The sequence below is a fragment of the Camelus dromedarius genome, chromosome 10 (genome assembly GCF_036321535.1).
Source record: "Camelus dromedarius isolate mCamDro1 chromosome 10, mCamDro1.pat, whole genome shotgun sequence".
Classification (NCBI taxonomy): domain Eukaryota; kingdom Metazoa; phylum Chordata; class Mammalia; order Artiodactyla; family Camelidae; genus Camelus; species Camelus dromedarius.
The window spans coordinates 11,441,543-11,455,667 of NC_087445.1; the positions used below are offsets into that span (position 1 = coordinate 11,441,543).

General features: G+C 36.3%; 1 long non-coding RNA gene across 3 annotated transcripts in view; it reads left to right on the top strand.

The window, feature by feature from the left end:
- LOC135322251 (uncharacterized) overlaps positions 1 to 14,125 on the top strand; it is a 433,164-nt gene that overhangs the window by 89,479 nt on the left and 329,560 nt on the right. For all 3 annotated transcript variants that reach the window (XR_010382613.1, XR_010382612.1, XR_010382611.1), the window contains one exon: positions 10,541 to 10,730. This is a non-coding gene — a long non-coding RNA (uncharacterized LOC135322251). The remainder of the gene's footprint in view (positions 1 to 10,540; positions 10,731 to 14,125) is intronic.

The window sequence follows — 14,125 nt, forward strand, 5'->3', positions numbered from 1 at the left end:
AAGAATTTCTCACATCTTTTGTACATGAATTTTCATGTTTTTTGACTTGTTTCTGAAGAGTGTTTAGTGTTTTCTTGATTTGCAGGGTTCTTTATGTCTCAGGGAATTTGTACGTGTACTGTTGATGTGAGTTGCAATGCCCTGTGCTTTTCAAATCACAGATGATCTCTAGAATCGTTCAGACAGTAGCCCTGTGCGCAGGTGGCATTTTCAGATGTGGCTAAGTTTACCTTTATCCTTGACATCTGACTCATTCTGCGTTCATGGGGATGATAGCCTGAGCCCTCCTTGTCCCCACTGTCACCCAGCATTGGGCATTCAGGTTCATCTTGATCCATTCTAATACATTTTGTTACCTCTAGGAAGAATAGATGATAGTCATTAAGAGGAATTGAGACTCAAAAAAAAAAATGTGCTGGAAAACTATAGAATCTGTGTGTCCTCTCAGTTGACTTTAAGTCTTACATTCCAATTATCTGTTTAAAAGAAGAGGAAATGTCACCAGAAATCTTGCTTTACAGAAGAAATGGATAAAGCTAGTACTCTGAAACCTGTTTATTTCATTTTATCGTATATCTTGGCATTTATATTTTAAAGGTTGATTCTATCACTTTAAAAAAATCTTGCTTAGTATGCATGTTAAAAAGAGCCATAATTGAAGATAATAATTTGATGAACATATTTTAGTTTTCAGATTTTTTTTCTAATACAGGTCCATGATACCTTATTTGTAACTCTAAAACCCCCAAAATCACTTGAAATTGAAAATGTCTCCCCACTAATTTGAAAATCATATCTAAGCTTAACTGAATTCGTTCAATGTCAAAACATGACCAGAACTTGGCATTATTTATGGTCTGTATTTACTCTACCTAGTGTGAATATGCACAGGCTCTGCTGCAGAAACATTCGTGTTATTTGGTCCCCAAATGCTCATCAAATGCTTGCGATGGTTCTGCATGATATATGTACAATATAAACTTTTTAAAATCAGAAAATAATTTTAGATTTTGAATTATAAGTTGTTCCTAGGAGCAGAACTGTAAAAATTCTGCAGTAAATATTTTTAAACACATATCTGCAAACACAAGCATATTTATTTTAGAATTCCTTGAATTGGAACTGATGGTTGAAAGACAAGCACAAATTTTTGCAGCTATTAAAAATTTGCTGTCCAAAAAATATACCAATTTGCACTCCCTCTAATGCTGATTTTTATTATTTAAATCTTTGCCAGACTTAAAAGTTGAAAAAAATAGCTAATTTATTCATTAATGATTAACAAGGTTGACAATATTTATTGTCTTATTAAGCATTTACATTTATTCTTGTATGTTACCTTTATATTTTTATATGATTTTCTACTGGGTTGAAAATTTTGTTGAATGTGTGTACCTGAAATTAATTGCAAATGATCTTATGACATTGTTAATGGCAGAATTTTTGTTTATTCATTTGTTTTGTGCTTGAATTTGCCCCATCAAATTTAAAAATGTATCTTACATGGTCAAATTTATAAATTCCTTATGGTCCCTACCTAGTTTGGTTACCGAAACACTTTCCCCACTACCAGATTTTTACAGTATTTTCACTAGTTATTTCCATTTTTTTCTGATTAATTTGGTAAGAGGTTGTTTTTTTTTTTTTTTTTGTAATTTATGTGCCATATATTGGGCAAAATGTTTTCCAAATTTATGCTTTACATTTGCCTGCTTTCTTGTAATTTTTAAATCTACTTCCTTAGTTTAATATGGTCAATGTCAACCTTTTTTTTAAATTTAAATACAGTCTGTTACACTGTGTTAATTTCTGGTGTACAGCACAATGTCTTATTGCATATACATACATATATTTGTTTTGATATTCTTTTTCATTAAAGGTTATTATGAGATATTTAACATAGTTCCCTGTTTTACACAGAAGAAATTTTTAAAAATCTTTTTTATATATAGTGGCTAACATTTATAAATCTCAAACTCCCAAAATTATTCCTTCCCCCCCCTTGCCCCGGTAACCATAAGACTGTTTATTATGTGAGTCTATTTCTGTTTTGTAGATGAGTTCATAGTCTCCTTTTTTTTTTTTTTTTTTGTTTCCACATGTGAGTGATATCATATGATATTCACTTTCTGGATTACTTCACTTAGAATGTAGCATCTGTGCTGCTGCAAATGACATTATTTTATTCCTTTTTATGGCTGAGTACTATTCCATTGTATAAATATACCACAGCTTCTTTATCCAGTCATCTACTGATGGACACTTAGGTTGCTTCCTTAGCATCACTATATACAGTAGCCACACATGGATAATATATATTTTTATTGATAATGTGTATCTAATAAGTAAAATGTCATTCATATTGCTCTACTCCTTGTTATTTAACATCTTGAAGTTCTTTCCATTTAAGGCACAGAGATCTACGTCACCTCTTTAAGGGTGACCTGGAGTTTCAGTGTACATTTATCTCAGTTTATTTACCTAGTCCAGAGCAGAGACAGTTTCTCAGACTTCCTGGCCCCAAAGCTGGTATTCTTCTCTCCTCCAACATAATGCCTGGAAAATCAGTGTCCATTCACTAAGTTTGGCAAGTGAAGTTTCTGAGGCCCAGATAGGTCAGGTAACTAGCCTGAGGACATCACAGAATTAGTGGGAACATCGGGACCCATGCCAAGTGCTTCTTTTTCCCCGGAGCTCTGACATAGAACTCTTTCATAATATTATGATCTTTCTGAATTAGATGTACATGAGGTGTCCATTAAACAGAAAGTCACCTGCTATCTGAAATGTGATTAGACAAAAGAAATATGAGTATTGGGTTAAATGTAAATCAGAAAATTGCCAAAAAACTAAAAATAGACTGCATATGATCCAGCAACCCCACTCCTGGGCATATATCCAGAGAAAACTCTAATTCAACAAGATACATGCACCCCAATGTTCATAGTAGTGCTAATTTACAATAGCCAAGACATAAAAGCAACCTAAATGTCCATCAGCAGATGACTGGGTAAAGAAGTTGTGGTATATTTACACAATGGAATACTACTCAGCCATAAAAAGAATAAAATAATGCCATTGCTGCAACATGGATGGACCTGGAGATTGTCATTCTAAAGGAAGTAAACCAGAAAGAGACAGATACCATATGACATCACTTAACATGTGGAATCTTAAAAAATGACACAAATGAACTTATTTTCAAAACAGAAACAGACTCACAGACATAGAAAACAAATTTACAGTTACCAGAGGTGGGGTAGAGGGATAAATTGGGAGTTTAGGATTTGCAGATACTAACCAGTACACATAAAGTAGATAAACAACAAGGTCCTGTTGTACAGCACTGGGAACTATATTCAGTGTCTTGTGATAACCTGTAATGAAAGAGAATCTGAAAATGAATATGTTTGTGTGAATATATAACTAAATCACTATGCTGTGCACCAGAGACTAACACAACGTTGTAAACCAACTATACTTCAGTTAAAAGAAAAAGCAGACGATTGCTGATGGCAAGTCCCTTTACTGTCAGAAGGCGAGAAGAGCAAGGGAATTGGTATATTTGAAGGAAACTCAGGGGAGAAAAGCACCCAACTGAAATTCACACACATGTTTCCTACAGAGAAGTCTTTCCACTTGCCAGTTGGATTTTAACTCTGTTGCTACCCCAGAGTCCTGTCGATGAGAGACAAAGGAAAGGGAGAGGTGGGGAGGGGGGGACGAGGAGAGTCAAGCCCTACTCACTGGTGCCCTATCAGTAAGTTTTTAATTGCAAAGGAATAAGTACACTCCATTCTCTCTCTCCCATTGACAACAGCTAAAACCTTAGTCACAGTTCCTAAAGCAATTATTGGAGATACATCTAAAAATAAGAGGAGCTGGACTGAGTAGAGATATCAAAGTTGAAGAAAAACCACATTTTGAAGACCTATTTTAAATTTTATTCACTTACTTGTATTGTCTTCCATACCTCTTTGCTGGGACACCTGTATCTCCTGGAGTTGTGAACAGTCACAAACAGAAAAGGGTCCTTAGAGCACCAGGAAGGGGATACACTGTAGGACAGAACTCTTAAGATTTTGCTTGCCTGCACCCTTGGAGAACTTCAGTAATGGAACTGCAACCCTGTTGCAGCAAAAGTGGTGGTATGAGCATCAGAACTGGGGAAAGAGATGGTGGGCGTGGAGTCCCTCTCAGGCTCTTTTTTCCTTGAATATGTCAAAGGCTCTGCCCTTTTGTGGAGTGTTAGGAAAGGTGACCAGAGTGTATGATCTTTCCAAGTTCTTTAGAGTCAGAATAATTTGGTATCAGTCATTTCAACAGACTTGGAAAAATACATCAAGCCATGTAAATGATCATGTATTTCAATATAGTAATTTGTAAGAATATATCCTAAGGAAAAAACCTAAATATTTTTAAAAGAAATAAATTAGTGGAGTTTTGTTATTTGAATGAAATAGTTTCATTACATAATCAAATAATTTATGTTAAAAGCAAAAGATGTTAACTCAAATGGTGTTCACTCATTCACGGGATTATTAAGAAAACTAGGGAAAAATTAAAATACATATGAAATAGTATTATGTGAAAAAACTGCTTCAAAGTTGGATTTAAGATGTGAATGAACTACTTGAGCAATGCAAAAGGGAATTTTTAAGACTGTCTTTAAAAATAACTTTTCAGGTTTTATAATATTAATGATATTGTGATGTTTTCAAGAAATTCATAACAACTGAGGTGTAGTGTTGGTTTAAAAAAGCAATTTTTCTAAAGAAAATCTGTACATTATATATTGGATGAGGTCTTGTAGCATCAGAGATGTTTGTAAACAAAATAACTTAAGTAGATGTGCAACCATGGCAAACATTTTGGCAGAATAATCAAAATTTTAATATTTTCAGTCAATGAAAGTTTGAAGAATATCTTCCAAGAAAACCCACAAAGCATATCTTCCAGTTTCTACTCCTGGAATAATTCACTAACAACTTTTTTCCTCCCCGTTCTTTTTAATTTGACTGAATCATTTCCTTGTTAAAATCATGTTGATAAGGTTGTTGGGATAAAAATAATGAAATGGCTCATACACCTAAAGTCTCTGGACTATGATTTTTTTTAAATTTCACACAGCTTTGCACTTGCGTCTCCTGGCTGGGGATGGAAGTGGAAGTGAGTGACAGGGGCCCAGCATGTCATTTCCAGTCATGTGCTCCACTCCTGTTGGGTGGAGTGAACTGAGACATTTAAGATACTGCCAATAGTCTGGAACTCAATTCAGTTAATCAAACACTGACTATCTGCTATGCACCAGGCATTTACCAAATCCTCTGAATTGAGAGAAGTGATAAACCTCATGGTTGCTCTTTAGAAGAGACAGGAACAATATGCATAATACAATAATGCAAGGGCTATAAGAAAGGAATATTCAGTGGTATGGAAATGCAGGTGACAGAATAGCCGACTCTTCCCGGGCTTGGGGTCAGGTCAGAGACTGCTGTACTTTGACATTGAATTGATGATGTTTGAGGCACTGATTAAACAAGTCAAGATGAAAATCCTGAAGCCATGAAAAGCCTTGAATTTTATTTGGAAGAGGACGCATCACATATCAGATCCTATTGAAATCACTCAGTTGAGAAGCAATAAAGGTCCAAGTCAAGATATCTCTAATGGACATAGAAGTGAAATGACAGATTTTAGTGTTATTTGGGAATTGCAGCCTACAGAATTTGGTGACTAAATGATAGAAGCAAGGATGACTCTAATTTCCTAGTTTGGAGTATCGGTCAAATGTTGGTTCCATTAATTTAAACCTTCTAAACTTTAACTTGACTCAGCTTGATAACCAACTTCCATACAATGTTATATTTAGTGCCATCTTTTAAATTACATTTTGTATGTGAGTTTCAATACAGTTCATTGGAACTCTAGTGAAACTCATTGGAAGTATGAAAGGTAGACAAATGGGTACTGTCACAAAACATTCCAAAGATCAAAATAAAATGAAGACAAATAGAAGAAAAAAGTTTTGCTAACATAAGTTTTATGAAACTTAAATAGCAGACTTTATTAAGATTAGGCTAAATACTGTATACCTTAGTTGAAAGAATAAATACTAATTCCTATCAATTTGATTTGCATGATTAATGTAATTCTTATAATATTGACTTGGTAACTTTAATATTTTATTATGAAAGTTAGCAAACATAAAGAAAAACTAAAATAATTTTAAGTGAATAGTCAAATACCTACCATCTGTATTCTGTTATTAACTTGATTAATCACATACCCATAAATCCATCAGTCTTCTAAGTTTTGATGTATTTCAGAGTTAACTGTGACTTTCCCATTCTAGGCAAGATGGAGAAACAAGGGTTGGATTTACCTACCTACCTGAAACAAAACCACAAAAAGAAAAGCAGACAAAACATATAAAATAACAGCTTTCATGACATTGAGGTCAGATAATGAAAGGCAGTGAACATGGTCTTACAGTTCCCCACGTTTACTGCCTTGAGAAGGTTCTAGGCTATGGTTCAAGGAGAGAGAACCAAGGGGAGATAGAAATGAAATTCTGTGGAATTAACCCAGGTGAAATTCTTTGAAAGACAGCAATGGCCAAAGCTCATTCAAGAAGAAATAGATGAAATAATAGGCCTTTATCTTTAAATAAATTGAATTTTTAGGTAAATATCTCCACAGAAAGGAAGTTCCAGACTCAATATCTTCACTAGTGAATTTTACCAAACATTTAAGGAAGAAATACCAATTATATGCAAACTCTTACGCAAAACTGAAGAAGAGAGAACACTTCCCAAATTACTCAATGAAACCAGCATTACCCAGGTATCAAAACAAGTGGAAGAGATGACAAGAAATCTATAGACTAGTAACTCTCATAAGTATATATACAAAAAACTCAAAAAATATTTTAATAAATCAAATGTAGTAATAACTATAACATATACAAAGGATAATACATCATGGCCAAGTGAAATTTATCACAGAAATACAAAGTTGTTTTCATATTGCAAAATTAATCTGATCCAATATCATAAGAACAACTGAAAAAGAAAAACCATACGACTATCACACTAAATTCAGAAAAACGTTTGACAAAATCCAAGATTTGTTTTTGAATTAGCCACTCAGAAAATTGGACATCAAAAAGATCATCTTTAAACTGATAAAGAGCATCTTCAAAACAAACCCTGAAACTAACATATTTAACGGTGAAAGACTGAATGGTTTCATCTTAAGATCAAAAGCAAATAAAGGATGTCTACTTTTGCTAATTCCAGTCCACATTGGATTAGATGTTCTAGCCAGTGAAATACGGCAAGAAAAAAAATAAAATAAAAAGCATCCAGATTGCAAAGGAAGAAGTAAAATAGTCTTATTCACAGAAGACATGATGACCTACATAGGAAATTTCACAGATTAAAAAAAAAAAAAGTCTAGTAAGTATATTTAACAATGCTTCAGGCTGGTGATTAGTACGCAAAATCAGTTTCATTTCTACACTAGCTACAAACAAGTAGAGACAATGTATAAAATACATAGGAGTAAGTCTGCAAAAAGATATCAGAAACTTGTACACTGAAAATTACAAAAGGGTACCGAAAGAAATTAAGCAGCTCTAAATAAAGATGCACTGTGTTCATGAGTGTAATGACCCAAAATTATGAAGATATCAATCTTTTCCAGATTGATATATAGGTGCAATAAAATTCTAGTCATAATTCTAGTAGATATTTAGCTTATTCTAAAATGTATAGGAAATTTCTAAGAAAATCTAAACAACTGAGTTGCCAAAATAGCTTTGAAAAGGAGCAAAGTTCGGGAACTAAATGCTCCTTGATGTCAAGACTTAGTGTAAACCTACAATCATCAAGGCAATATGGTATCAGTGTAAAAATGGACTAATACATCAATGGATCTGCAACAGAATAGAGAGGCCCAAAATAGACCCCCACTTATACTTGAAATAGATTTTCACAGAGTATGCATAGGCAATTCAGTGGAGATAGTATTCTTATCAAATCCTGCAGGAACAATTGAAATCCCATTGACAAAAAAAAATAAAATAAAATTTGATCCATACCTTACACCCTATATGAAAATTATCTAAAAGTTGATCGCAGCAGATAATTTGCAACTAATGAGTCATAAGTGTGGTTTTAAAGGTGGGGCAGCTGCAGAGCTCCTGGAAGTTTAGGCTGGATCCTTTATTCAGCTTCTCCCTTTGTCTGATCAAGTCTTGGTGCTCTTTGAAATGGGTTGTGGGCATGTGTCCTGTGTATTTTAGTACACTTAGCACTATCCCCGCCTCTCTGCCCCAGATGCTAACCACAATCCCTCTCCCCAAATAGTGACAATCAAAAATGTCTCTTGACATGGCCTAATGCCTCCTGGGTGGCAGAATTATCACTGGTTGAGAACCACTGGTTTGGAATGAAGGGCATATTTCATATTTTGCTATAAACTTTTATAACTTGCCTTTAAAACTACGTGCTTATGTTACTTTTATATAATAAATACTAACTAAAAGTAAAATAAAGGAATTGAATGGGATGAGTTTGAATGTCCCTTGAAGTCTAAAATGCTGCGAAGTCAAATTCCCCAAGTACAACTTTTTAGCAACATTTCTTTTAGTTGTAAACTGTGGTTTACAAATCTCTACTGAATGGTTTTATATAAGCATGGCTGAGCAGATAGTACTGGGTGCACAGAAATAGGTAAAACCTCATCCCTGATTTCAGATTACTTACACTACTATCTGGGTGTTTGATGAAAACAACAATATTATGGAGAGGTTTTGGGGTCAAAGGAAAATGTTCTCAGTTCCCAGCTTTCCCCCAACGTTAGCTCTCTGAGCAATGTCTGGCACTTAATCCCCAAAGATGTTATTTCCAGTTGCCCTTCTCCCAAAAATCTTTCTCAGCTCTGTGACTATGAAAACAGATGATTACCTATGTTTAACTGAGTTGTACAAATAGTAAGGGCCATTGGCATTTCAAGGAAGAAGCAATAACCCATCTGTGGATGAGCAGGGAAATACTCTCATAGGAGAGCTACAGCTTCTCCAATGGGTACGAAAGGGGGCGTGTATGTCTTAGGTCCTTAGATCTATGTCAGCAACAATTCTTCTCCCCTTAATGAGAAACACAAACCAATAATCTCCCCCCAACCCCTGGACCCAGTGTAAGCCCCTGATGGAGTTATCCCAATTTTTATGTTGCCATAATGACTGATAACTCTGTCTCTGACCACTTAAGGTATTTGTTTATTATGAAATTCAACACAAAAAATGATCTGGCTTTGAACTGATCACAAGGCTCTGGGAATACCTGTCTTTCTTTATTGAGTTTATCAAGGTTGTTGGCTTTTAACAAATGCTAAGAATCACATAAACAGTTTTGTTTCAGTGAATAAGAATTAAGATGCTTTTAAAACCTAGATATAAATGTGGCTTTAAGTAGTAATTCTATTAAGTCAGGCAATCTGGATGGACTTTGTTTTGATACACCTTTCCAGGATAATTATTAGATTTTCAGCTGAATAACATTCTTTATCCCAAATCAGTTTTGCTGCAGTTAATGCTATTGTTATTTATCAGTATAGGAAGAACCAAGGGCATTTTCATATGGCGTAAAGTAGATTTTTATTTCCAAGCCCAAGAACAGACTGAAGTTTGCTAATGAAACTACTTTGGTGAACACCATCAATTCTGATGACAGATTATTTGCAACAATCCCAGGCAATTTTGTTACGTTGCCGTTATGTTTAGGTGATAGCAAATTAAAATGATAAAATGTCTTTATCTCTTTCCTGCAGCTGTTCTGGCAATCCCATAAAATGAGTTTATACCATCAGCTGTACCTGTCCAGAAATATATAAATACAGGTGGCATTGATCCTTAAGGATTCCACTAGTCACTGTGCTGTGTAGACAATCTAATGGTTCATTTCTAAAGAAAATGATGGTGTCTGTTTTTCAATTATCTGAGAAAAAGACACATTCTTTGCTTTGCCTGGTGTCAGGGTCATCTCTTCATACATATTACAGTGAATTACCATAATAGGAGCGCTTGGCATGTTGTATTAGAGTGAAAAGAAAAACAGATTGGATGGAAATAAGAAGAATTCATTCTTCTGCCTCTCTAGTGTGTGTGCCCTGACTACCACCAGCGGAGCTTATCAACCTTCCTTCTGCTGTAAATGTTTCTAGAAAGCAGGACTGAATTGAACACGCCGTGTGGTCAAACAGCCTTTCTCTCATTCCCTCCTGAAGATGCAGGTTTCTTTTTCAGACCATTTAAAAGGGCTGATTTAAATATAAACTTGGATTTAGTATTGTTCTATTCAATATACATGTGTGTGTATGCAATATATATGTACATATATGCATATATACTTGCAGTTTGTTTTCATTTATCTGTGTACACATTAATTTTTTTCTGTTTGGGAACGTAATATTTCCTGATTAGGAGCCCTAGTGAGATCTTTTGTACTGAACTTGTGGTTTTACTCTTTCACAGATTTTTACTTCTTAGCGGGAGCGCCGTGCTTGGCTCTGTGGCTTGAGCCAGTAGCGCTGAGTCCACCAGGAGTCAAGTTCATAGATTCACGGAGAACCTACCATCTGCTTGGTCACTTTGTACCTGAGGTCCACCTGGCTCTTTCTCCACTAAGCATCCTGCACGGTTTCCAGCATTCACTTCTCTAGAGGTAAGTTTTTTTGGAACGTGCTTGTCTCCAGTGTATCTTTGCTTTGTCCTTGTCATTGTTGCACATTCTGGTTCAGCGTCCCACCTCCTTTCTTACCACTCTTTCTTAAATATCCGAACCACACTGAGGCTATCATTATTCTGAAAGTAGGGCAAGGTATCTGCTTCTGTGACTTGGACCTACCTAGTTTGGATCTGGCTTTGCTTCCATCAGACACACCTTTGTAGCCAAAGGAAGTTCCTTGCATTGTGCTGGGTGCTCCACCTAGCTCTGTTTGGAAACATGGAGTGTTTCATGACAAGAAGGCCCCATTTCCCAAGGGAATCATGGTCACTGGGTGCCTGGTAACAGATGTTTATTATTGTAACAAATGAATGAACATTCGGGAACAGTCTGGTTTCAGGTCAATCTTAAGTCACTTGTTCCCTTACGATGGTTGCTTTATAATATGGACTTATGGTCCTTAAGAGTGTAATGCTTGCTTCTTGAACCTCATGCATCTTCATCTGGGACACAAGAGCGTAGCCACCAAGACCAGGGGACCTGTGGTCATAGGAGTAGAGTTTAAATCCTTGACCCACCACTCTCTCTTAGCAAGTTATTTCATCTCATGTAGTGCTTGTGAAACAGTTACAATTAAATAAGCTATTTAAAGCAGTTACCACTTTCCTGGTATGTGTTAAATATTTTTTTTTAAATGTGAAAGAAAGAAAACTAGCAAATAGCACAAATGTCACCTTAGTGCAATCTTTGACATGAAGATAGTGCTTTCTGAGAAACTCTGTGAACAGTCTGGCTTCCTGAAACCCTCCATGCCAGTACTGAAATGAAAATACTCAGTCAACCTTTTGCCCTGGGGAGGATCCTGGTTCAGACCCATCTCTGGTCCTCACGTCCTTCAAAGAAAATGAGAGCGAGTACAGCCCATCCTCACAGTGTAGAGTGAAGGTGAGTGCCTTCTCTTTGGAAACACTGGGAATCATTCTTCCTCGCCTTGAGATGCACCAATAGAAGTCACTGAGGCATTAATTTAAAATCTTGGGAAAATGTATCAGCATTCAAGGTGTCAGAAATCACTATTAACCAAAAGTAAGTGCTTTGTTCTTAAAAATACCAGGCACCTCTTGTAGCTAAGATAGTGTTTTGGTTCTTTTGTTAGTTTTTTGGTTTCATTTTTGTTGAAAGAAAATAGAAAAATCTAATTACAATGATTTTAGCTCTAGTTTTATTCAATGCGTTAGGACCTAAGTGCAACATTAAATCTATAAGATACTAGGAATGTTGACAGTCATTTAAAATACGATGTATTTAGGGATACTTTTAAAGAACAATTGCCTTTGTGTTAACATAAACATTTACACCTAGATGGATATAACTGTTCTCTGTGGGTTTTGCGGAGACAAGATGCGGTTTTCTTGGTTGATACTAGACAGTTATTTGTAAACACACTGAGTGTTCTGCTTGTGTAAAATGGTATGGTTTTCTCTCCAATTTGGAGTGCCAAGAACAGAGCCTGATGGAGCCAACTTTTGAAAAGAAAGTCAGTATGAAGTGGTATTCCCTTACCTTGTCTGCAGGCTTCCAAAGAAGATGAAGCAAATGAGGTGATTCTTTGCTAAAAATGGAACTACATGTCCTAGATAAAAATAGGTCCAAATCGAGAGCCATTGCTCTCCATCAACGTTGAGCTGTTGGCCTTATGTCCCAGCAGAGAGATCTCAGTTTGTGTCTCTATTAGCCATATGGAGTCATCTGCTTAACTGGTGGTGTCTTAATCTCGCTAAGCTCTTTACTTACCTACAAAGTGGGGAAAATAATAGAACAACTTTTGTAAGGATGTTTGAAAACTAAATAAGATAATTTACATAAAGCATTTTGCAAAGGGAACAGCACATAGTATATACTTGAAAAATGCAAGCTGCTTCTCCAAATACCCCTGAGATGTGAAATCCCCAAGGACATACTTACCTATAACAAGAAGAAATCAGGCAGCTTTACGTCTGATACAAATTTACTTTTCACGAGGGCAAAAGAAACACTAATCAAATCTGTATCAAAAGTATATATCAAGACAGCCATACACTGTACAATATAAGTTGTTCAGCCCTGAAGACTGCTTCCCCATGAATTACATTGGCCTTAGATGTCTCCAGCCCTGCCACGTACTGGGGTGGGCATTGCCAGGAGCTAACCCACAGCTGAGTGACTGTAAGAGTTGCAAGCGAGGGAGGTTTTTGACTGTATTAAAAGTCTGTAGTTCCAACTCCCCTCCCTCCTTCTTTTCCCGAATCTCTTCTAGGAAGTGACGTTTTGGGCAGGATTAGAATTTTTCTGAGAGGCCTGTTAAGAATGTGAAACACAAATAGTCTTTAACATTCTCAGTGGCATTTAATCATCTGTTTGTTCATTTATTCATTTATAAACTCATATATGGGGTTTCTGTTAAGTGCTGGGCATGTTTCTGGAATTTGGGGAGATGGAAATGAAAGGGACTAGGTTCGGCTTTACCCCTGTGACACTTATAAGGCTGGTAGAGAAGGCAGACCTTCACCTTGTGTATTTATGTGATGTGTAAAATGAAAGCACAAGCAGTGGTACCGGGTACACGCAGGAGGGGACATCGCAACTGAAATGAGAGGTAGAAAAATTAATGAAACTATATTGTAAAATAAAATAATTGTATTGGTTGGGTAAGCAGAATCAAGCAAGGGATGAGTTGGCACCCAGATAATGTTCCAAAAAGAGTGACAAGTTCAAATCTATAAGTAAATAAACACAAAGAAGCAGACAAACAAAATGCATCTTATTGCTGCAAAAGCAGTGTAGTAACACTTTTATAGGGAGGGTGTAATTTTTAGGGGAACTGATGGCAAGCCACAAAGAGTTTTTAATAGTGTTAATACAAACAGAACATATGTTTCAGAAAGTTCTGTTAGGCAGCGGGGCGGTATGGACTGAGGTGAGAAGAAGTTAGAAGAAAGGGCAGCCAGCTTGGGAACTACTAATGAAGTGAGAGGGAAGGATGCTGTCGGCTGAGGGTGGGGCCTGGAAATGGAGAGATCGCAGATTCAGGGATGTCGTTATTCATCCATCATGCCTCATTTAATCAGCTGCTTTTACGCACCGTCCTGGCTGTGGCAGATCCAGAGGGGAAGGGCGTGGTTCTTGCTCTAGGGAAAGCAGGAGGGAGAGGGGGACTGACTGCAGAAGAGAGGAAAACATTTTATAATGTAGTATCTTTAGCATTACTTTTTCCCTGTTTTTTGAGCACAGGGCCCTGTGTTTTCATTTTGCTCTAGCCCCTGATCAACTGTTAGGGGCTGTAAAGTATCCTCTTCTGAGATTCATCTACCAAAGTGGAAGTTGACAAAGAATATGCCACTTTGGCTCATTCA